General features: G+C 38.6%; 1 protein-coding gene across 1 annotated transcript in view; it reads right to left on the bottom strand.

Moving 5' to 3' along the window:
• The window catches only part of grm4 (glutamate receptor, metabotropic 4), a 273255-nt gene that overhangs the window by 113261 nt on the left and 136988 nt on the right, over positions 1 to 23006 (bottom strand). The gene's annotated exons all lie outside the window — the stretch shown is intronic.

Raw genomic sequence — 23006 nt, 5'->3', positions numbered from 1 at the left:
AAAAATAAAAAATACATTCTCAACATATAAGAGCAAACAAATAATCACTATTATTTACCAAAGGTTCGTGAATTCATTCAGGAGCAATTATATATTGTAAGTTTGAAGAATTACAAAGACCTTATCACCAAAATATTGTTCAAGCTATGTTTGAAATTAGCTTTTTTTTTTATTATTATTACTTAATGCTTACGTAGTATTGGGATGGCAATCAGAATCCAAGCTTGACCTATTTCTGACTTTATAAATTACATACATGTGTTATAAGTTAATATTGTCAGAGTCAGTTAAACTCCAGGTCTATTAAACATATTAAAAACAAGTTTATTGTTCATGAAACGTCAAGCAAATACCCAAAATGCTTGAAGAACCGTAAATAGCTCAAATCTCTATACAAGGTGTGTCTTATTTCCATGTCTGCTTCGGGTTCTATGCCTCTGTTGCCATATAGCTTTGATTTGCCTACTGACTTCACAATGGCCTGACCAATCCATTTTCTGACTTGGCCGGCTCCAGAACACTCTTGTCCCTGTCCCTCCAGGATTTGCCAATTAATTATGTATGGGGAATATACAGGGGTAAAATGCAGGATTGTAACAGTAATTTTGAACTGAATGCAAGTGACAAACCTTGCTACTTCCAAAAGCCCCTAAGACCATTACACATGCACTAAAAATGGCTATACGTAACACCAAACAGTGTACTTTTTACAGTGCTGGAACTGATTTGTTTTTTGTTTTTCTTTTTCTTCGCTCTCTTTGCAAGCATCACACACATAAAGAACTGTGCCCATGTGGCTAGCTGTACTAAATATTACTTCTTGTTTGTATATACAGTATGTTTCTTAGGTATAGCAAGACATTATCTAACACTAGAACAGAAAAACTAAGAACTCCGAAATCTTACATTTCATTATAGACTTCCCTTTTTGTCATTACATATTTCCTGTAGTACAATGTTTAATATTACATTTAAGATTTTTGCTTCTCAAACAACGTCTGAGGCTTAAATTATACACTTTCTTTCTGGGTCATTGGCTCAGCCTACTTTTAAACATAAAATACTTTTTTTAACATCATTTATAATGCAACCCTTTTGGAATTTTGTTTCTGAAAAAAGTATGCAATGATTGCCAAAATATTCAAAAATATTGCTTCATATTTTATTAATTGTATACAATTCTAAACTTTGGAAATTATTTTAAATGTTCATGGAATGCAGATTCTTGGTAGCGCATCGAACTAAATGCTAAAATATCGTCCCTTTTTTAAACAGATATAGATTCTGTAAAACGTGAGATGATTCTGTAACACCATCCAGTTTACTCAGTGTTACATGTTCGATACATACCAGGAAATCTGGATGCTGAGCTCGCTCACATCACAATCAATAAACTGTAAACATGCATTTCTTGTCTTCCACAGTGCTGCACTGTTCACATTTGTGTAAAATAAATAGATTGGAACTGTGGAGTGGAGTAACCAAGTTCCCTTCAAACATACTGTATCGAAAATGTAAAGAGGCAAGGCATAAGATATTGTTATTACTATAGTATACACTATTTACAACTCAATGAACTTAGTTTAATAATCATCATCCCATTTTTATTTTGAAAAAGTATTGTGAAAATCATAGGCAGTTCATAATGTAGGATCGAACACAAAGCGCCAGCATATTACTGGATCCTGACCCCATAACGAGGGAGTAAACACCACTAACTGAATAGCATGGCTGTCCTCCAAGGCCATGCATTTCATAATACAAACATTACACTGAAGAGTCTTTATGCTGTCTCCCCTAAAAATATATTACAGTTTCACAATTCAGTCCTGATTGTAAGAACCCTAGTGCTATGTATTCCTGTGTGTATAAAGGTACTCTATTGTTGCATCACTATGAGCAAAAAGCTGTAGTAACATCTGAGGGAAAATGCTATGCTGCTGTTCTAGTAGAAAAAAGAGGAGCCCATGTCCAAACTGTATGTTTGCTTAGACACAAAATTGTCATGCTATGGGGAAGTGTTATAAACGTGTGTGGGTGTACTATCATAAATGCCTGTGCATTCTTTTAAAGTATGGCTTACTGGCAAATTGAGATATGAATGTTTTCACTTATCACTGATCTTGTTTCTTGTGTTTTCATTTTACATTAATTTACTTCTCCCCTTTGTGATTTTATTTTTTATTTTGTCAAAGCTGCTAAGTGGGTTTAAAATAATCACAGCATGCACGTTCTTTCAGTTGTTTATGTGAAACCCACTTGATTTTCATCTCCCCCATTTGCATCTTGATGGGAATTTAAAGCTACATGTTATAAACCTGAAATAATCACTTTTACAATGTCAGCCGGCTTTGAGGAGGGGGTGAATCCTTGTGGCGGCTTTCCATTTGAAAAGCAACAACAGGCACTTGAGTCACATCACAGTACGGGGAAAGGTGGCAGACAGACAGCTGCCCCAAGGGCACAACCCCTACATGAATGAGGGCTGACATCTTGAATTTGATTGCACTGGGCGAATTTGTGGTTTGCTCTTTAAAGTTGGCAACAGACTTGCAAGGTAAACAATGCTGCAGGACTACTAAAGTTAAACCTCCCTAATTCTGTGTGATCGTAATATTCAAGTAGTATCTAATGGATTTATTTTGTCAGTTTGATGGTTTTGGAAAAAATACTGCTCTGGATGCAGTGTCTGTTGTAGTTAACTTTAAAAGACCCCTTAAGGTAAAAAAAAAAAACGACAGCATGTTATTTAATTCTGTGTCAAAATAGGTTGAGTTGAGTCTTAGATACAATTGAAAGCGTTTAATTTGTCAAGAGCGAGCGATCAATAAGTGACCAAGTTGTTATTACTCATTGCATAATGAAGAGGTGTCATGCTGTGTGAAGGGATTGTCAGACACAGTCCTGAGAAAGTGGTCTTTAAGAAGTGAGTGGCGGCAAATTGGATGGACCACACATTAAAGGGGGAAAAAAGAATCGTCTCTGAGGAGAGGGGTTAACATTCTTAATGATGATGAAAGAAGAGCAGAAAGTCTCAAGTAGAGTTAAATGTTGGAAGCCATTCTAGTCCTGCAATAGCCTGCTTTGTGTTATGGAGGGCTCCTCGTTGTTACTGTAATTTTAAATGAATTTTTTGTAACAGATGGTTTAGGGCGCGACCTACCAAATCAAATGCTTTAGTTTGCTGGATGTATTCTAATTGCTATGCGACTTTAACACCTTTCCTTTTGCCAAAACAATCACAGCTGGGGGCCAGGACCTTCATTTTTGACTGTTTGCATAATAAAGCTCTTGATTATCCTTTTCACACAATCCGCCTTGATGCCTTGCACTGAGATCTGTCTGTCATGAAAAGAGTTATACGGGTTCCAGTTGCAAACCTGACTTCCAGTACTGTAAATTAACTTCTTGCCTGTTATTAGCCAGGTCCATTAGGGCATATATCAGCAGCTCCATGTACGCAAAATGAACTCTTATCGATGTGGATCAATCTGTAGGCAAATGAGTCTTTTCATCATGCTGTTCTTACCTAAGCACAGTTTGTGACAGCAAAGGCAAAGTGTTTGTGCACAAGAAAGGGAAATTACAAAAGCAGTGAAAGTTAAATGATGTTTATGAACAAAATATTAGTTTCACAATGCAAAGCTCCATGTTGGAGACATTGTCTTTATTTTCATTGCACTGAAACAAAGTTTTGATATTCAGATTTGTGCACTACAAATAGCTCTATTGTTTTCAGCCTCAAGACTACAGTGACTATATCAGGGATCTAGACACCAGCTGTACAATTACATCCTGAAGCCACTGGCAAGACCTCAATAAGGGCGAACCTATGCCAGAACAACATCATAACTTTGACCCACCTGCCAAATTCTGAACAAAAAGCTGTCTTGAAGTACAGGAACTTTGATTTTTGATTGGTGGTTGGATCACAGTTTTTATTTGGTTCAGGTCATTTGGCTCCAATGGGTATCAGTGCACACACAGTGTAGAAACGGTATCTGTGGACAGTGTGTGTAGGGGAAACACATGGCACAGAACTCCAGTCACACATGGTGTCACTCAGCCCTGCTGGGCATCTGAGAAATGTCCCAGGCGCTATAGTACAGTATAGTATGATTAAAACATCTGTTCAAAATGTAGCTAATGTCTAATTCCTTTAGACAGTTATAGTAAATGCAGTCATAGCCAATAGCTGTTTTGAAGACATTTATCTTTCTTTATAGTGCAACGTAAATTATGGAAATATTATTCTTATGGCATATTAAATTGCTGTGTAAAATGATGAAATGAAATTATAGCAAAATGTATCAATATTGTATTACATTTTTTTGGACCTTGTACTGACCCTGTCTTTCAATTAAGCCTTGCCAGAGTGTCACAAAGTCAACTGTCATCACATTCTTTCACTCCCTTGCAATAATGATCACGGGAACAAGCCTGGGGCTGGATTAAATCAAAACTTTGACCCACCCGCTAATAGCAAACTACCTTCTTCCATATGTTTGGGGAGTCTCCCACATGCCTTTTGGCGAACAGCAAACGCGTTTGCTTATTTCTTTCTTTAAGCAATAGCTTTTTTCAGGCCACTCTTCCGTAAAGCCCAGCTCTGTGGAGTGTATGGCTTAAAGTGGTCCAATAGACAAATACTCCAATCTCCACTGTGGAGCTCTGCAGCTCCTTCAGGGTTATCTTTGGTCTCTTTGTTGCCTCTCTAATTAATACCCTTCTTGCCTGGTCTGTGTGTTTTGGTGGGCGGCCCTCTCTTTTGTTGTGGTGCCATATTCTTTCAATTTTTTAATAATGGATTTAATGGTGCTCCGTGGGATATTCGAAGTTTCTGATATTTTTTTATAACCCAATCCTGATCTGTACTTCTCCACAACTTTGTCCCTGACCTGTTTGGAGCGCTCCTTGGTCTTCATGGTGCCGCTTGCTTAGTGGTGTGGTGCTGCTTGCTCGGTGGTGTTGCAGACTCTCGGGCCTTTCAGAACAGGTGTATATATACTGAGATCATGTGACAGATCTTGTGACATTTAGATTACACACAGGTAGACTTTATTTAACCAATTAAGTGACTTCGGAAGGCAATTGGTTTCACCAGATTTTATTTAGGGGCTTCATAGCAAAGGGGGTGAATACATATGCACACACCACTTTTCTGTTTTTTTTTTGTACAATCCTTTAAAACAAGTTATTTTTTTCATTTCACTTCACCGATTTGGACTATTTTCAGTATGTCCATTACAGGAAATCCAAATAAAAATCCATTTAAATTACAGGTTGTAATGCAACAAAATAGGAAAAATGCCAAGGGGGGTGAATACTTTCGCAAGGCACTGTACATCACTCATGTCACACTTTTTTTGTTGTTTCATTTTCAATAATAATTTTTCTTCATAAATACTGAACACTGTCATATTCAAATGAGAAGCCTTGACAGAGAGATACACAAAGATATGTGTAAGATGACATCACTAGTCACAAAACAGACATTTGAATAATGACTGTAGTAATGCTGAAATTAAAAGTTCCAGTTTGTATTGCATGACACTGCTTGTTATGTGTTTTCTTACTGTGTAATCATGTTTGTATACTGCTGAGCAAGAAAAACCTGTTATATAATAACTTTGGCACATCAATCAATGATTTGAGCAAATAGGGACACAGGCAAATGATCCTGCATTCCTGCTGAGCAGTTTTCTTACAAAGTATTTTATTGCTTCAAGATCTTTTCCCCCTTCACTCATTGAGAAATTGGACCCTGGTGTCAGCTTTACATAAACCAGCTGTTTTGTTCAGCAAATATTAGGCTATGCATCTGTTATTCCATTATCTCAGTCAAGATCCTTTCCTTAGCATGAGCAAATATGCAAATTATACAGTATAATTTGAAACTTTTCATACAAACATTGCTGCCAAGATCTATTTATTAATGCATTTTCTAAATTCCATTCTTTTTCCTCAGATGGCAAAGGAAAGAGCGGAGGTCAGGTTTTAAGTAAGTTATTATAATTCAAGGCAACTCCTAAAAACACACAAAAGAAACAGCAGCCTAATTCTTCTCACCGGTAGGATAGATAGGTAACTGACATGAAGAGCTATATTTAGCCCTCCCATTACAGCTGCAACCAGCACTTACTGCAGTCAGGGCTGTCCAGCTGCACTGTGCCCAATTCTGTGGGGACATCTTCTCTGTACGCTGTATCTGAAGAGCAGAATGCTATTACCTGTATCCTGGCGTTTTTCCATAACTATAGCAAACAAGCCCCCGTGAAAAATATATATTTTTTAAAGCCCTACAGGTGTGCGTTAACTAGCTGTAATTAAACATCACAGGAAGATATCTTGGCATCCCTCAAATATTAGGTTTATTAGCATAGGGCTGCATTTACATATTGATTCATGCTTTCAGTGAACTAGATACATAAATTGGAAATATTAGGAGTTCCTACATGGAAAAAGAATGCCTGCAAACAACACAAGTCCATTCATCTGACATAAATCGAACAAAGTAACTATGAGAACAGATCAATCTATTTTATGTAGGCAGGATGACCAAAGACTCCTTATTACAAAACAGATTAGATCTCTGTTCATTCATTTATTAAAAACACGCATGATGGTAAAGCTCAAGTAAGCAATCAAACAACCAACATCTTCATACATGATAGGAGGAAAAACCTGTAGCTGGGACGAGGTACCAAATGGATCTGTTTTAGGATCTCTGCTCTGCTTTATTCATATTAATGACCTTGACTTGGAAAGACACCATAGTAGGGCAAAAAGCTAACAGTGTAGAAACTGCTCAAGAAATCCAAAAATAATTAGATACTACTCAGGACTGGACAGACACCTGGCGGATTAATTGTAAAGTACATAAAAACAGAGTGACACATCCAATCAGCAGGAATTAAAAAATACCAAATGGGTTCCAGAGTGCTTTGCGGTATCCAATTATGAAGAGGATTTAGACATTTATGTTGACTCGCCATTGTCTTTAGATTGTGAAGTTGTCAAAAAGCATATAGAATGCTTTGATATAGAAACGTGAATTATTTAAATCTATGGAAATCATGTTAAAATGATTCAAGGCACTAGTACGACCTAATTAAGAATATTATGTAATATTCTGGCTGTAAAAATGACATTGCTGCTCTGGAAAGAAAGAGTCCAAAGGAAGGCAACTAGATTAATCCCTCGGGGCAAAGGATTGTCCCACACAGACGGGTTAAGGAACTGAATCTCTTTAGCTCGAACAGAGGTGATTAAGATGGGATTTGATTCAGGTATTCAAAATCCTAAATGGGGTTGAAAATGTTACAGGCAAGCACTACTTTAATCTTTACTTCAAGGTCTGGAAACATCCTATTCAGCCGTGTTCATGTTAATGAGGCTTTCACTGATTCATCAAGAAAGTCTGGATACAATTCTGTAGTCAAGTAGATGTATGACCAACTCTTGTTTGTCACCATCCTTATGCTCATATTTAATGGGGCTTGATTCCTGTTCAACATTTTTGCTTTTAAATGCTTTCAGGCTAATTAAACTTTTCAAGTTGTATTGCCATATTCTGTCAAGTCAATTTCCTTTGAGCAATAGCTCCATGCCCCAACTTTGAGATGAATCAGGACTAAAATGTATACTGACAGTTAGGTGTGACTGAGTGAAAGCTATATTGCTATCCCACATTGGAGTCTAGATTATTTTTTATATATATATATATATATATATATATATATATATATATATATATATATACACTCACCTAAAGGATTATTAGGAACACCATAGTAATACTGTGTTTGACCCCCTTTCGCCTTCAGAACTGCCTTAATTCTATGTGGCATTGATTCAACAAGGTGCTGAAAGCATTCTTTAGAAATGTTGGCCCATATTGATAGGATAGCATCTTGCAGTTGATGGAGATTTGTGGGATGCACATCCAGGGCACGAAGCTCCCGTTCCACCACATCCCAAAGATGCTCTATTGGGTTGAGATCTGGTGACTGTGGGGGCCAGTTTAGTACAGTGAACTCATTGTCATGTTCAAGAAACCAATTTGAAATGATTCGACCTTTGTGACATGGTGCATTATCCTGCTGGAAGTAGCCATCAGAGGATGGGTACATGGTGGTCATAAAGGGATGGACATGGTCAGAAACAATGCTCAGGTAGGCCGTGGAATTTAAACGATGCCCAATTGGCACTAAGGGGCCTAAAGTGTGCCAAGAAAACATCCCCCACACCATTACACCACCACCAGCAGCCTGCACAGTGGTAACAAGGCATGATGGATCCATGTTCTCATTCTGTTTACGCCAAATTCTGACTCTACCATCTGAATGTCTCAACAGAAATCGAGACTCATCAGACCAGGCAACATTTTTCCAGTCTTCAACTGTCCAATTTTGGTGAGCTTGTGCAAATTGTAGCCTCTTTTTCCTATTTGTAGTGGAGATGAGTGGTACCCGGTGGGGTCTTCTGCTGTTGTAGCCCATCCGCCTCAAGGTTGTACGTGTTGTGGCTTCACAAATGCTTTGCTGCATACCTCGGTTGTAACGAGTGGTTATTTCAGTCAAAGTTGCTCTTCTATCAGCTTGAATCAGTCGGCCCATTCTCCTCTGACCTCTAGCATCAACAAGGCATTTTCGCCCACAGGACTGCCGCATACTGGATGTTTTTCCCTTTTCACACCATTCTTTGTAAACCCTAGAAATGGTTGTGCGTGAAAATCCCAGTAACTGAGCAGATTGTGAAATACTCAGACCGGTCCGTCTGGCACCAACAACCATGCCACGCTCAAAATTGCTTAAATCACCTTTCTTTCCCATTCAGACATTCAGTTTGGAGTTCAGGAGATTGTCTTGACCAGGACCACACCCCTAAATGCATTGAAGCAACTGCCATGTGATTGGTTGGTTAGATAATTGCATTAATGAGAAATTGAACAGGTGTTCCTAATAATCCTTTAGGTGAGTGTATATATATATATAACATATGCTGTAAGTGACAATACAATTAAAATTCCATTAAATAAATTGAAAGTGAGCATTTTTTACATAATGGCTCACCTGGGCTTGAATGAATCCTTGGCCTAATGCTTCAGGGTTAGGCCACCCCAGGAGCGCAATTATGTCAGCATTCTTTGTACATTCTCAGCACTTCCTTGCGCATAGTAATTATAGTCACTCTCAGTTTTATTCTAAAGGCCTTTTTATGTGGTTGTGCTTCACCAGCCAAAGGCGACCAGCTGCTGCCAGAGGCAAAAAGGTATAATTCTGTGCTTTCTAAAGACAGGTGAGAAATGTAAATGTTAAGCAACATGAGGTTCAGATCGGCTAATTTGGTAATGGATATGAACTTGACACAAATACAAAACCAATACACTCTTAAAATTCCTTATCCTTCTCAGAATCAAATTATGACCTCCTGTCCTCTTCTTAAAAAAATAATTAACAAAGCCATTATTTTTCATTTCTCTATCAATGGATTGATGTGCTCTTCTCTTCCTGCACATGCAGCATCATTGTGACCTTTTACTGTATATACAAGCATATTGTTAGTGTTCTTTGGGGTCTGTAATTATTATAAATTATTATCTCCAGGAATAATTGGAAAAAGAATATTGACTATTGTAACATACCAAGCAAAACTACAGATCCTCATCCCAATTTCAATCACTGAAGGCTGAGTGGAAACATCCAGCACTAAAATCTAAGAAAGTAAGTCTAGATTACCAACAAATTGCTGACAATACTGTAGAGTGAAAAAGACTGGCTCTACTTAATCACCAATAATTATTGATGTCGACACTTCACAGCAATAATAAAGTGCAACTTTTTCTTTGACAAAACTGCATCCCATAAAACAGTGTCAAAAAATCCACGAAGGAGCCCTGCCGATATTTATTTTTCAATTATCCAAATACGCACAAAAAGTGCTTATAATACAGTAAACTGCAGCAGCATGGCGTAGAGAAGCCTGCTGTTCACTGGGACGGCACTTCTCTGGACCAAGACAAGGTAACAAATCAATACTGGGGGGCTGGACTGTTCCAGTGGCATACTTTGTCTCCCTGAAACAGCAGCAGCCAAGGAGCTGGTGAGCTCTGAGAGACAAGCTTACAAAAAGCAACATTCTTTACGCAAACATAGTTACAAAACAGATTGCATTGAAAGAGCAATTAACATAATCTTTGGATGGTAAACCGCCTGCTTGTTGCATAATTTACTCATCGCATCAAGAAGTGCCTCTTATGCTTAATGATTTTTGTTTGCAGTTTGTAGATCTAGCAGTCACCCATTTGTTTGTTTCTGCTGTTTTTCTTCCTTTAAAGACGCAGTGACTTTACAGCACTTCTATTTTCTTTGTCGGCTTTATTTCCCCGTGAGAAGCTTTGCACATTTTCTTGTGTTTTTTTTTTTTTTTTTTTTATTGAATCCTATTAAAAGCAGCACTGAACTACCTACTGTATCAGTGTGTGTGGAAATTGATATCCCTAAAGATCCCAATAGAAGGGCTATATAAGTACAAATTGGACAGATCCCTTATCTGCAGTGAAGGTTAATTTGTTTGGTCAAGTGACTAGTCATGCATACAATTTCCACACACACGAGTACTACATTAAAGCATTCAGTAAAAATTTGAGAAGATGCAGGGATAATGGGCTGCTGTTGGCCTGCTCTATCTTACATTGTAGTGTTGAACAATAAAATGTGTATTTGTCAAGTTAATGCAGGTATAAATCTCCAAAGTGATGTGTGTGTGTGTATATATATATATATATATATATATATATATATATATATATGAGAGAGAGAGAGTGACAAGTGATGTGTGGTTTAATAAATGAAGATACTCTAAAGTGAATCTCTGGTGTAAATTAATGTTTGGTTATGGAGGTAAATGTGCTTAATCATTGTATTAAAAACTACCGGCTTAAAAACACAGACATAAAGAGTTCCTTACAGAAGTGAGAGTGGGGCGAAGTGCTTTACAGACTCTGTATGTAGACGACTCATGTCTGTGTCAGAGAGAAAGCACTCCAACAGGTTAGCTTGAGCACACAGCAGAATATTTGAACAGTCTGGATACTATCTCCACACAGCCATGGAAACTAGTGTCTGTGTGATCTGCACACATCATCAAGAGCTGGGCTATACAGCTTTGAAGCCCAGGTGCTGTAAATCACAGCGAGGCCCATGCCAGCCTCCTCTGAGCCCAGTGCTCCGGCACTCCATTTAGTCGGTTTCTTTATGGAATCACAGACATTTTGGTTTATTCTTCCAAATGAGCGTCATAAGGACCCCATGAGCCGCTGCTGAATAATGCATGAGTCTCCGACAGACTTCACATATTTAGTGATACAGTCACTTTATCCTCTCCAGCCGTAATCCACTTTGGTTTGGTTTCACAGCTTCTGTGTCTTGATACTCGTGTGCTAGTAAAATTGCCATTGCCTCCTCATTATAGTAGGCACCAGTTCTGCGCCATTGTCTGTGCTCTTCCAGACCAGAGAGCCCTCAGTTATGGGTGTGCTGGATACCAAGTGTACGAGCTTTCTCTTTTTAATTGGCCCGTGGATGGACTACATTTAACATCACTCTTCCAGCATGGACACAAACCACTATACCCTTCACTGCTTTTACATTTACTGGGGGGTGCTGGATGAAAAAACTTTCAAGCACTGTTGTCCCCCACTTCAGCCTCCTGGAGACCCTGACCCTGACCGTCATCTATCTCCCAATATGTCTGTCTGTAGCACATCTGCCTGGGATCTCAGTAGAAAAAAAAAAAAAACTAGATCACATATCTCACTGCATTTCTATGAAGAACCTCTCACTGCTGTACTGTTCTGCACATGAACCGTCTCCCATCTTAAATTCCTAAATATTCAAGAAACTCCTGGTAATAGTGAGACTTTCCCCCCCCAATACCAGGTCAAAACAAATTTCTCAACCCAGTCATGTTGAACATTCAAGTTGTGACATTTTCTCTTCATGAAACTGATATGAAAATATGTCTGGGGGTTAACAAGAGATAACCCGTAAGCCATTTCTGTAAACAATTAATATCGATCAGAAAAACACTTGTAAAGGCATCCACAACCAACATTGTCAAAAATACCAACATATCACACAGTATATGAATGGAAAGTTATGTTCCATTTCATGTACATTGAAGGAGGTGCTAGACTTTATGTATTACTGCTATATATTACTAGATTTTGGAAATGAATCTGTTTTACCAGACAATTAAAATGCCACTGCAGAAATTGAAATACCTCTAGTATTTCTAGTTGGTCATACTTTCATTAAACAGCTTCTACGCCCTGCAGAAATAATTATGGGGATTACAGATTAGCTTGTAAATACCTTCTATTAAATTGCTTTAATTTGAATAATGACTTATTTTTATGTGCTGAGTATTTTATGATTACTTTTTATGATTTTTTGTTAAAAATCACAATTTCAAACTTTCCCTCCAGCAGGTATTTCAGAGAGAGTTCATGTAGACTATCATCTCTGTCTTGTGGATTGGAGACCTCTCCTTTTTGTTTTAGCTAAAATGACACAAACTCCTCTTCTGTGCTGTTACTTTGCTGTTACAGTGCAGAAGACCTTTGTAATGAAATCTCAGAGTTTAGAGATACCTCATGCAGGAGTTTTGGAAGTGAATTGACTCAAGATGTACTGCTATTGTGTTTGTGCTTCAGGTATTGATATATAGCTTTGTTAAAACTAAGCCAATTGAAGTAGATCAATAGATACTTTGAAGAAGTCAAAATTCAGGTCAACCTCGGACAACAAATCAACACAGATGAAGTGAAAATGGATGGAATGCATTTGGAGAAACAGTATGCTATTGAAAGAGAATCTTCCCACTTGCCTGAAGAAAAAAGTATTTGATCAATGCATACTGCCAGTGCTCACTTATGGCTTTGAAACCTGGTCAAAGATGGATGCTTGGAATTACAAAAAGAAACCGAAAGAAAAAAATTGATCCGAGAACACACAAAACTATGTGAAAGATAGAAAATCTTAAGACAGCAATGGCAAGAAGAACAGACCAAAGGTGGACAAAATAAGCCACAGAATTGATCCCAAGAGATGAAATAAGACCTAGACAACATAAATGATATGAAGATGAAATAAGAAGATTTGCTGGCATGACCTGGGAAAGAGAAGCTCTACATTGAAACATGTGGAAACATTTTGGGGGGGCCTTCGTCCAGCTGTGGAGCGAAAAAGACTGATGATATATATAGTGTGTGTTTTGCATAATATCCTTTAAGTGGAGCAGAATTAAAGAATAATCAGGTCATCATGTGGGAGAGCTATACACAGTATAATGACAAAATTACTTTGAAATTATTGCGCATTTGTATTTTGTTGTTAAGATTCACGTGTACATTGCAAAGATGAAAATGAGCATGAGTCCCACAAACAACGTGATGCTTGATTGAATTCTGATTAATACTTTAAGCTCATAACAGGGGAAAAAAAAGATGAACACCACTGTGCAGTGCAGCAGTGTGAGAAACTGACACTGGAATAATGATCATAACTGAATTCCAGTAGTGCAATTTAGGTCCTAACATTAACACAATATTATTGAAGTGGGGTTCTGGGACCCTAATCTTGTAAATGCAATACAATCCATACCTCCTTCTGAGGACTCACAAGACTACCATACTTCACAGACGTGCCTGGAAACCCACATCATGTGACACAGAAGGATCTGAATTTTACATCTCTGTATTCTGAAATAAGATCTTGTATTTTGCCCAGGCATCAATATCATTCATCAAAAGTTTCAGGAAGTATTGTAATGTCCCTCAGGACACTGAATAACATGTTTCATACATGAATGTCTTTGAAAGCACTGTGCACAGTGCATACTAATAGATCAAGTACTTATAATTTTTTATTTTGTTTGTTTTTGCATTTTTATTAAGACAAAAATCCTATAAATAGTGAGAGAGAACTATTTTCCATGCCCTTTTAAGTGCTGCATAATGTTCCCCAGAGAAATCTGAAAAGGGATAGCAATTTTTGTGGGAAACTATAAGAAACTGTTTGGTGTTGATTGGTGATTTTTTTACAACCAAAAAGGCACAGCAGCCAAGAATGCCCCCCCCCCCTCAAAAATCTTGTTCCTTAAAGGGTTGAAGGTGAAATTAATAGTATTTCTTTAAAAAGTGTCACAGCCTATGCCTATTAGATTATGTACCGTTTCTAGGCTGTATAGTGTTCTGGAGCTCATGGGGGATAAATAGCCATCACTTGTTCTTATTTTATTTTACAGTATGTTCTTTGCAGCCTGTGATGATAAAAATGATGATGATCCTTTTAAAATATTAGCAAGGCTATGATACTGTGGAGTGTGCTAATGAATAAAGGTTTTATGGCACAATATGAATTACTTTACATCTTGAACGCTTACCATTGACTGCATTTCTTCCAGTGAGTTTTATGTGCCAATCCTCCATCTGAAAAACACTGTCTGACGGAAGAAAAAAAAAGTTCCTTGTTTGAAGGTACATTAGAGGGTCTCCGGTGAAGCCGTGCTGCTCCAATGGAGCTGCACAACCACGTGTAGAGTTCACATTCGATAAACTAGGATTAGTGAAAGATAAAGTAACACTTTTTAGAGAGTACAGGAAATGAGCCAGTAGGTAGCCCTTTAAAATCCTCCTCATTGACCACTATACTTCCAGTCTCTGGAGAAATACAGTTTTGATTGTAAGCTGCAAGCCAAGAAAAGATTTTCTGCTTTGGGTTAAGAACTAATCCATACACTAGTCACGACAGGGGGTGGGGGGGGCGCTGGTTGACTAACACCAACAGTACTTCAGCAGTTCATGGAGGGATTTATTGGCTGCATTAAGACACTTGCACTGTGTTTAAAGGATTTGTTTGTTCCTTCTAATTGTGGAACTGGAAGGTAAACAACACTGCAATATCTGGTGTGCCTTTTTGAGCCGCCACTCCCGCTTTTCCTTCATATCATTATGATGCGTCAGATTATCTCTTTGGAAATACAGCTGGCAGGTAACGGCTGATTAAATCGCCAGTGTATTATTTCTGCTGTTTAAAGAACAAGATGATGTTTGAATAAGATTGAATTGCATGTGTAATTTCAATTTCAATTTCAATGTTCTGTTTCAATCCCTCTGCGTATTATAAAATCGCATACGCTCTCCTTGTTTGAGAAATGATAAAACAGGCTTTATTGGTGGCATAGACCACAGCGTGCATTTCATCACAATTCGTGTTTGACATATTTCCAGCTTGGCTTGAATGTTATATGTATAAGAAAAGAGCTGATCAGATTGTGCAGTGAAAACAGCTATTTAACACTGACTAATATCATTCTGCTATTCATTTCAGCGTGACGCCAAACCCAGTTATAGCTCATGACATCCTACAGTCTGGAAGGACATACCTTATCCCAACATAACAATACTACAGTTTTAACAAACACATTCCTCAAAAGGTTAAAACACTAACTGTGAGTTCACCGTGTGCCACGTCATAATATATACTAGTGATTTGTTATCTTTATGTATTGATTTATAGAATTGTGATATGTGATACAGTATTTTCACTTAAAATATACTGTATATTTACTTCATTATAATGGTATACTCTGACACAAATTGTTGTTGTATATTTGACTTTCACCTGAGACAGAAGGAAAGTGTTAATCCTTGTGTAACCACCTGTGTATTTTCAAAGATAAAATAAAATAGTTTATTCTCATTCTCCCCCCCATTGTACCAGCTTCACTTCACATTCTGGGTTGAAAGCCAGACATAGGAAATTCGGTTTACTGTGAAAAAACATGAAACACTCGAAGAACAGCAGCAACAATAAAAACGATTAGAATGGTAATGCAGGCATAAACCAAACAATTGTATCTCGCAAGATATGCGTCACAACCCGATGTGTGCTAAGTAGGTCACAGCAAGGAATGATTAATACTGAGTGTGTAGGTCAAGAAAGAGTAAGGTTTTTTGTTTGTTTTGTTTTTTATCCTCCTCAGACTGCACATCAGGGTGTAGGTTTTGCTCACCACAGCTGGAGTAAAAGGGTTCCATGATAAACAGCTGCTGAGTGAGAAGAGCCTTCTGTAACTTAAGAGCAAATCCCCTGGAGCTTTAATTCGCAAGGACTGGGGATAAGAAATAGATATAATGTGAAATTATACAACCAATATAATTGGAGATGTAGGTGGGGGGAGGGGGTCGAGGCAGGAGGCTTGGGCATAAGTCTGGCATGGTGGTGGTTGGGTTTCTGCTTGGGGCTGATTCCTATTGCGCTAGTCGTTTTGAAGAGTGAAGTATCAATTGGCATAATTAAAACTGTAAGTATACAACAACAGCAGTTAATATGGTATATTACTCATTGCCTGCAGCTATACCACCATGAAGCCTGCTCTCATCAGATCCAAGAGGAGATGAGCACGGAGGAGTCAGGTGATGAGTTGGACGGGTGTTGCTCTAGCGGGAGGTTTTATAGCACTGTCCCCACCCGGACCTGTACTGATGCCCCAGAATAGTGACAGGGGGCAATCTGCAAACCTGTCTCTCCTATTTAAATGCAGGGCCTCAATACAAGCAGCACTTTATTCCCTGAACTGACCTTTAATGACTGAGTTGACTCTGCTGCCGAGGATCGGTTAAGTAATTATAGATTCATCTGAAGACGTGGATGGAAATACCAAGGTGGCCTACCTCCTATAAAAGCAGGCTTCCAGCTCTGGTCCTTTGCTTTGAGCGAGGAGCCACTGGGAGTTTACTTAAGCTGTATTTTAAGAAAGGAGTTCTTTCATGATCAGTGGAAAAGCTTCACTGCAGAGTTGTATGGTTTTATTTGTAGAATCCACCTGGAAAACTGCAGCTTCAATATTGCTGGGTTGGGATAATGTAATACATAAATACAGATCATGGCTTCTTTTTCATGTCACTAAATATTAGTTTGACCTATTTGCATGGCTCTCTGCATCTTTTATCGCACACCATCAAATTTATGTAGAAATCTGCATTACTACTATTAAATAGGTCATGTTCTGGTGATATAGATAGAGTGTCCTTTCCAACTGTGTGCAATGTTGTCACCATAAAAGCCTCTGTTGTCTTTGTTTTCTTCCACCCGCTTGTTGTCCGGCAATCGCATTTCTCAGTGGATTCTAAGTGTTATAAGGCAACACCATCAAGTCTATCGTGTTCTTCCCTTGCACTACAATTATGCACGTTCACCATGTAATCAGCGTTCGGATTTCCTCAGCCGCCAGTGTCAGTTTGTTTACATCATGCTGTAGTTTAACGATTTCTACTAAGCCACACTGTAGGAGCAGATTGTCTAGTGACCTTCAGAGGTTGCGGACTGAGGCAGCTAACCGTGTAGGAAAACCTCAGTTCATGGCAGTTCCCAATAAACAGACAAAAATAGAAAAGAACCATCTACAAGGTACTTAGGAGGAGGAAATTCCTGTGAAAATAAAGTACAAGATTCCAAAGAACTTGTTTTCAATGTGTACAAATCCAGCTAATGAAGAGAAATAAAGAGATAATGGGGTGGACATGATAACATGATTTATTTTCCAAAACAACACTGGAAGCTAAAAGAGAAAATGACAGTAGCTACTAGATTAGGCAAACAAATGACTTGTTGCTTTTTTCCACACTGGCTAAACTGTATACATATTAAATGCTCTGTTTGTTCTTTTATTGCTGATTTCAAACCTACACAATAAAACCCGAGCTCAAGTCTACAATCCCCATTACTTATCTGTACATTAACTTACTCCCTTAAGGTCAAGATGTGCAGTGAAACAATAATGGATGCAGACCGCTTCTCTGGTGGGAGTCTTATTTTGCTGGTTCAGTGAGGTGTACCTACTCTGTACAGTTTTATTAGACTGCTGTGTGTATTAGTGTGTCACGTGGCGTCTGGGCTGCGGAGACCTTTAAGAGTTTAGCACACAAATTAAAAAGTCAGCACTCATAGTCTGGGTGAACAGCATGCTAATTGAAGTTGTCATGGTTTATTGGTTATTGTTAATAAAAGTGTTAAATTGCTTCCCTTCTTTGTTGAATGGTATGCCAAAGGCTGTAATAGTTGGAAGAAATAAGTCTTAAGAAATTCTACTGTAGCTACAAATCTGTCTTCCTTGAAAATAACACTTGAGTAAGCCCAGATTTTTTTAACATGCATCTGAGAAAATTAGTCAGCTGCTGTCTTTGGAAGATTAAATCAAATTAAATTAGGACTAAAACAGATTCCGGTAAATAAAGCAAAGCATTTAGGCTAACAGTATTAAACTAAAAATATGGATTTACTTTGTTTCTTAGAAGCAATGTATGTGTTCAGCAATGTATGTGAATAGCAATTACACAAAGAAGAGTCACATTTCTTCTTGATAAAATGTTTCCCTTTTGCAGTGATCGTGTAAAAAATAGTGAATTTTCAATTAAACTTCTTGTCAAATCATAACAAGTTAACATTTTCAAATACATCTCTTCCTACTGTCAGAACAGTTGAATAACAAGCTATATAGAGATTCGTGACTGAAAAAGATATTAGTGAAATGTATATTATGCTGGAATAGAGTGGCCTGGAGGTCCTTGTATGGCATTACTTTGACTTCACCGTAATGGAGGGCTTGTCCATTTTACTGACAAAGCCATTTTCGGGTCTCTACACGTGAGTGGGCGGGGCAGAGGGGGCATGCGTGATTGGAGGAGAGGCTCGGACGGTTGTTTAATCGCCACGGTCTTCAGTACCTCTTATTAACCACAAATATGTATTATTCATTTGCTGTGCTGGCCACTAAAACCTGCATTAAAATATGCAGAGCTGTGTATGTTTATGTTTCAGGACTGCTTCCAGAGTCCTCTTTGTTTAAGTTAATTCCGTTTCCCTTGTGTGTGTGTGTGTGTGTGTGTGTGTGTGTGTGTGTGAGTCCTAATTCAATTGTCCACTCTCTGACAGCCACCCATGCGTGTGTGTGGGGGTGTATGGGTGTAAGGATCAGTCAGTGCCCTGATTCCCTAGTTCAGCTACCTCCTCTCCTGTACAGCTAGTAACAATGCATGGCAGCGTCACGCAAACAAGAGATTTCAGCCTGCCAGCTCTAGAGGCATCCTGAATGTTAAGGCCCACCATCCCTCGCTAAAATAATGATTGTGCTGATGTCAATTTCACTGTGTTTATGCACCCCTGATGAAAATGTGATTATTTTCATAGCCAGGAATAGTGTCGGCAAATAAGTTATATGCCACACATTGCTGTACTGTTTTTCAGTACTTTGTCACTGTCATGACTGAGTTATAATTACTTAAAGAAAAATGTTTTGCATGGGGTGAGATGCCCCTGAGTAATTAGTACCTGTAGCTGGTTCTACTTTAATGCATGTAAATTAACTATTTATCATTTAAGAGCAATTTCTCCTACAATGCCTTGTCATACAACATACAGATATCACTCATTGTGTCACTTTTATCCATGAATATGAGCAAAGGTCAAGATGTAGATTTATTTTAATGTCAAATTAGAAAAAGCCACATGCTATGAACCTGGCTGATTGAAAGTCAATTGAGAGATCCTTGTATTTATGTTTTTATTTCGTGTTGATATATTTTTACCTATCCTGTGGTGAGGCAGCAGGAGGGCTCTTTTCTGCTGCACGTCTGTTTCTTGAGATGTTTACTGAACGTGTTTGCCTGCAGATACAGGCCGAAACCAGTGCCTTTTAAAACAGATGACGTAAGCCTCACTCTGACTATTGTGATACATGGGGGCCTTAACGCTCAATTGCAGAGGTCTAAGGAAGCAATCATTTTAACGTTATCATTAATATTTATTCCGACGATAATTCACGGGGCGGTGAGCTGAAGATTTAAGGTGCTATCCGCTCTCCTGGCACTTGCCAAGATTAACGACCACCTGTGTGAGCCGCTGCCCTGGCCTCCTGTACTACAGCACGTCCAGCGGACACACAGGAGCACAGACACTGCATGGTTCTGCTTAGGGAAACTCGGAGGGATATAGTGTTTAAGTGGCTGTACATGACATAGCTGTATAGTAGGAGTGCTGATTAGTACATTTTCTGAAGTACGTTACCATGGCCCTGTGGACCCCCATGTTGGCCAGAGTGCCCTGCCTCACAATCGGGATTTGTAACCTTTGGGCCATTTATCTGGAGAAGGACACTGACCTTCAGAGAGGGGTTGACAGTGGGGGCAGGGAGCAGAGACTGGTCTCCAGAGTGGTGACTTTGAAGAACACCATTAAAAAAAGATCTGATCTGACCAAATCGCTTACAACGAAGATCACACATAAAAGGACATTGAGACTGGAAATGAAAACCCTTTTTTGAACATTCATGGACAGTCACCATTATTACTGAAAAAAGAGGGCAGCATCCTAGCCTCACTTCCCCTCACCAGCCCGTTAATTACTATATTCATCTGCTTTGCATGACTTAGTTACACTGGGAATGAAAAACACTAAGGCTATTGTCACTTACTCACAATTAATTACTATGCTTCGTTATTTTTATGCAGGGCCTCTTTCTGGAGGCTTCCACGTTACAGCAAGATCGCTCGGCGGGGGCTCTCGCAATTTACACACACAGCGGAGGCAAGCGCAGCACAGTAAAGCCAGGTGTTGAAATGAATCCCAGAGAAAGAGACGTTTTCCTTGTGTGTGTGCCTGTTGAATATCTTCACATTCAGAAGGTACAGCTGTGTAGGAGGTGAACTTGCCTTTGTTAATCTATTCAATTAATTCATTAAGTTACCAAAGTGTTCTTGCAATATGGTAGCATTTGCTGCAAGGTTTGTTTGTGTGTAGGGGTGTGTTGTGAACACCAATATCTACTCAAGGCTGAAACTGCAAATGTGATTTCAGCTTGTCAGTCTAAAGTAGCTTTTAGTCCAGGTTGACAGAGATAAATGGCTCTGAGGGCTCAGCAAGCAAACAACACGAAGCCAAATCAATCATTTCCCAGAATCTGAAAGAACAATACTGGTGTCATTGGTAGAGAAATGCAAAGGTATTTCTTACTGAAAATACGAAATAATCCTGCGCTGTACAAATGTGGTTGCTTATTTGTGCCTGGGCTCTTTAGGCAGGAACACCTTGTAAAATGCAAATGATTTAATTTTGTATCAAGGCATCTGCAAAATTGTTTTACTTGTGATTTACAGATGAATGTTTTACTGTCACATTCGATTAAATTGCACAAACAGGTTTTTTCCCCGAGAAGATTTTTAGATTTGAAAAGGGCATCTGTACCAGAAACAGTCACAGTGGTAGCATTGTTTCTTATGTATGAGTTTTGTTGCATTTAGGATTTAACCAGCTGTAGTAAATGGTATGGCATTTGGGCTGCCTTTGTCCTTGCAGGATTTCAATGGAGCAACACAATTAAAGAGTAGAAAGCACTGAAACGTTTTGAATGAGCAATGTAAAAATCTTCTGTCAAGCAAAGCCACTCTAATCTCTGCTGACACTTTCTTTAGTATTTTTGGCAGGCGCAATAAAGTCACATTAGCAGCAGTTTCTATCATGTTCTACAGCATATTAAGGGAATCAGATGTCAACACCGTGCACTTTGCTCTTGGAAAACAATTCACTTACTAGCAAACGGACTGCCACTGTGGACACATTTCGCCCGTCATTACTCTCACAGCCCTGTGGATACCTTATAGGCCTCTGTATCGGCCTCGTCTTTTCACACATTGCAATTTCAGGGGAAAAAATGAACAAAACTGCCCTGTTCAATTACAGTATGGACGAATGAATGGTGTTAACAGGAGGCTGTTGTTTAACGACATGGTAAACGCTACTGCAACATTGGCTGAGAGGGACAAATGGTTGTCATTGGATGAACTACAGCAGCAGGGGCTTGGATGATAGTTTATAAGCACACAGGTTATATATTTAGGCGGATATACCAGGTTAGATTTCACCCTTGGGCCAAACATGCATACAAAGAATGTTTCTACTTTGATGCCTCTTTTGTGTACATTTGTTTTCTACTGCTACTACTTGTAGTACGAAAAGAAAAAGAAGAAGAGATGGGAACCCACCAGGACTGGCACCCATTGCTTATTTTTGATAGTGTACTGCTGTTCCTCTGTTTTATATTTGTGTAATGCCGTACTACCTTTCTCACAGTGTGTTTTTAGAGTGAGTATGACAGGGTGTGACAGGAGACCTTTTAGCCCACACATCACCACTCAGCCATCGTTTTGTTAACCGCACAGAGCAAAAACTAGCTGATTATGCTTTTATCGTTGTGTTTGTCTGTGAAGATAACGGCTGAGAATTCATTATCTGTCTCTGTGTAAGTGGGTATGTATAATTTACTCTGAAAGAATAGTCGAGCTTACCCTTAATTTTGCACTGATTATGTGTTTTCTGGATATTGGAACAAAGTCTCCTGTATGAAAAGCATCTCTAAGAAGCATCTGTATTCCACCCAGACTTCCAAATGAAATGTGAAATGTAGTTTTTTTTCTAGTTCACGCTGGTTAATACCCCAGTTGGAGTGTAGAGCAGATATAGCAGCAAGCACAGCATGGTACACATGCTAATATTTGAAATTAGCATGTTCCTTGCCTGTGTCCTTTAAAACATAGCAGTTTCCAAGTGTGTAATTGGAGTGGAACAAGTCATCTGAATGTAATAAAATAATAAGATAATAAGATTTGCCAAGATTCTCCTTTGACCAAAAACTAAAGGAAACCATATCCGATTGAAATGAGGGTTGCGGGCGGTTAATAAAAATAAAAAGAGGAATAAATAGATTTTCCTCAATCAATATGGAACAATAAGGAGAGGCTTAGATGGCAGAGAACTTGATTAATTCCTTTTTTTCTTGTAATGGAAAAAATCCAAGTGACAAATCTCTTTGTCCTTTCAGTAATGTTCTTCTGTTATTAACTAATCAGCCTAGAACAATGGGTTTCATTGCGTTCCAGTAGCTCC

This window comes from Amia ocellicauda, chromosome 5 (assembly GCF_036373705.1).
Source record: "Amia ocellicauda isolate fAmiCal2 chromosome 5, fAmiCal2.hap1, whole genome shotgun sequence".
NCBI classification, from domain to species: domain Eukaryota; kingdom Metazoa; phylum Chordata; class Actinopteri; order Amiiformes; family Amiidae; genus Amia; species Amia ocellicauda.
The sequence above is the reverse complement of the archived record's forward strand: the minus strand, read 5'-3'. Positions and strand labels throughout refer to the sequence as shown.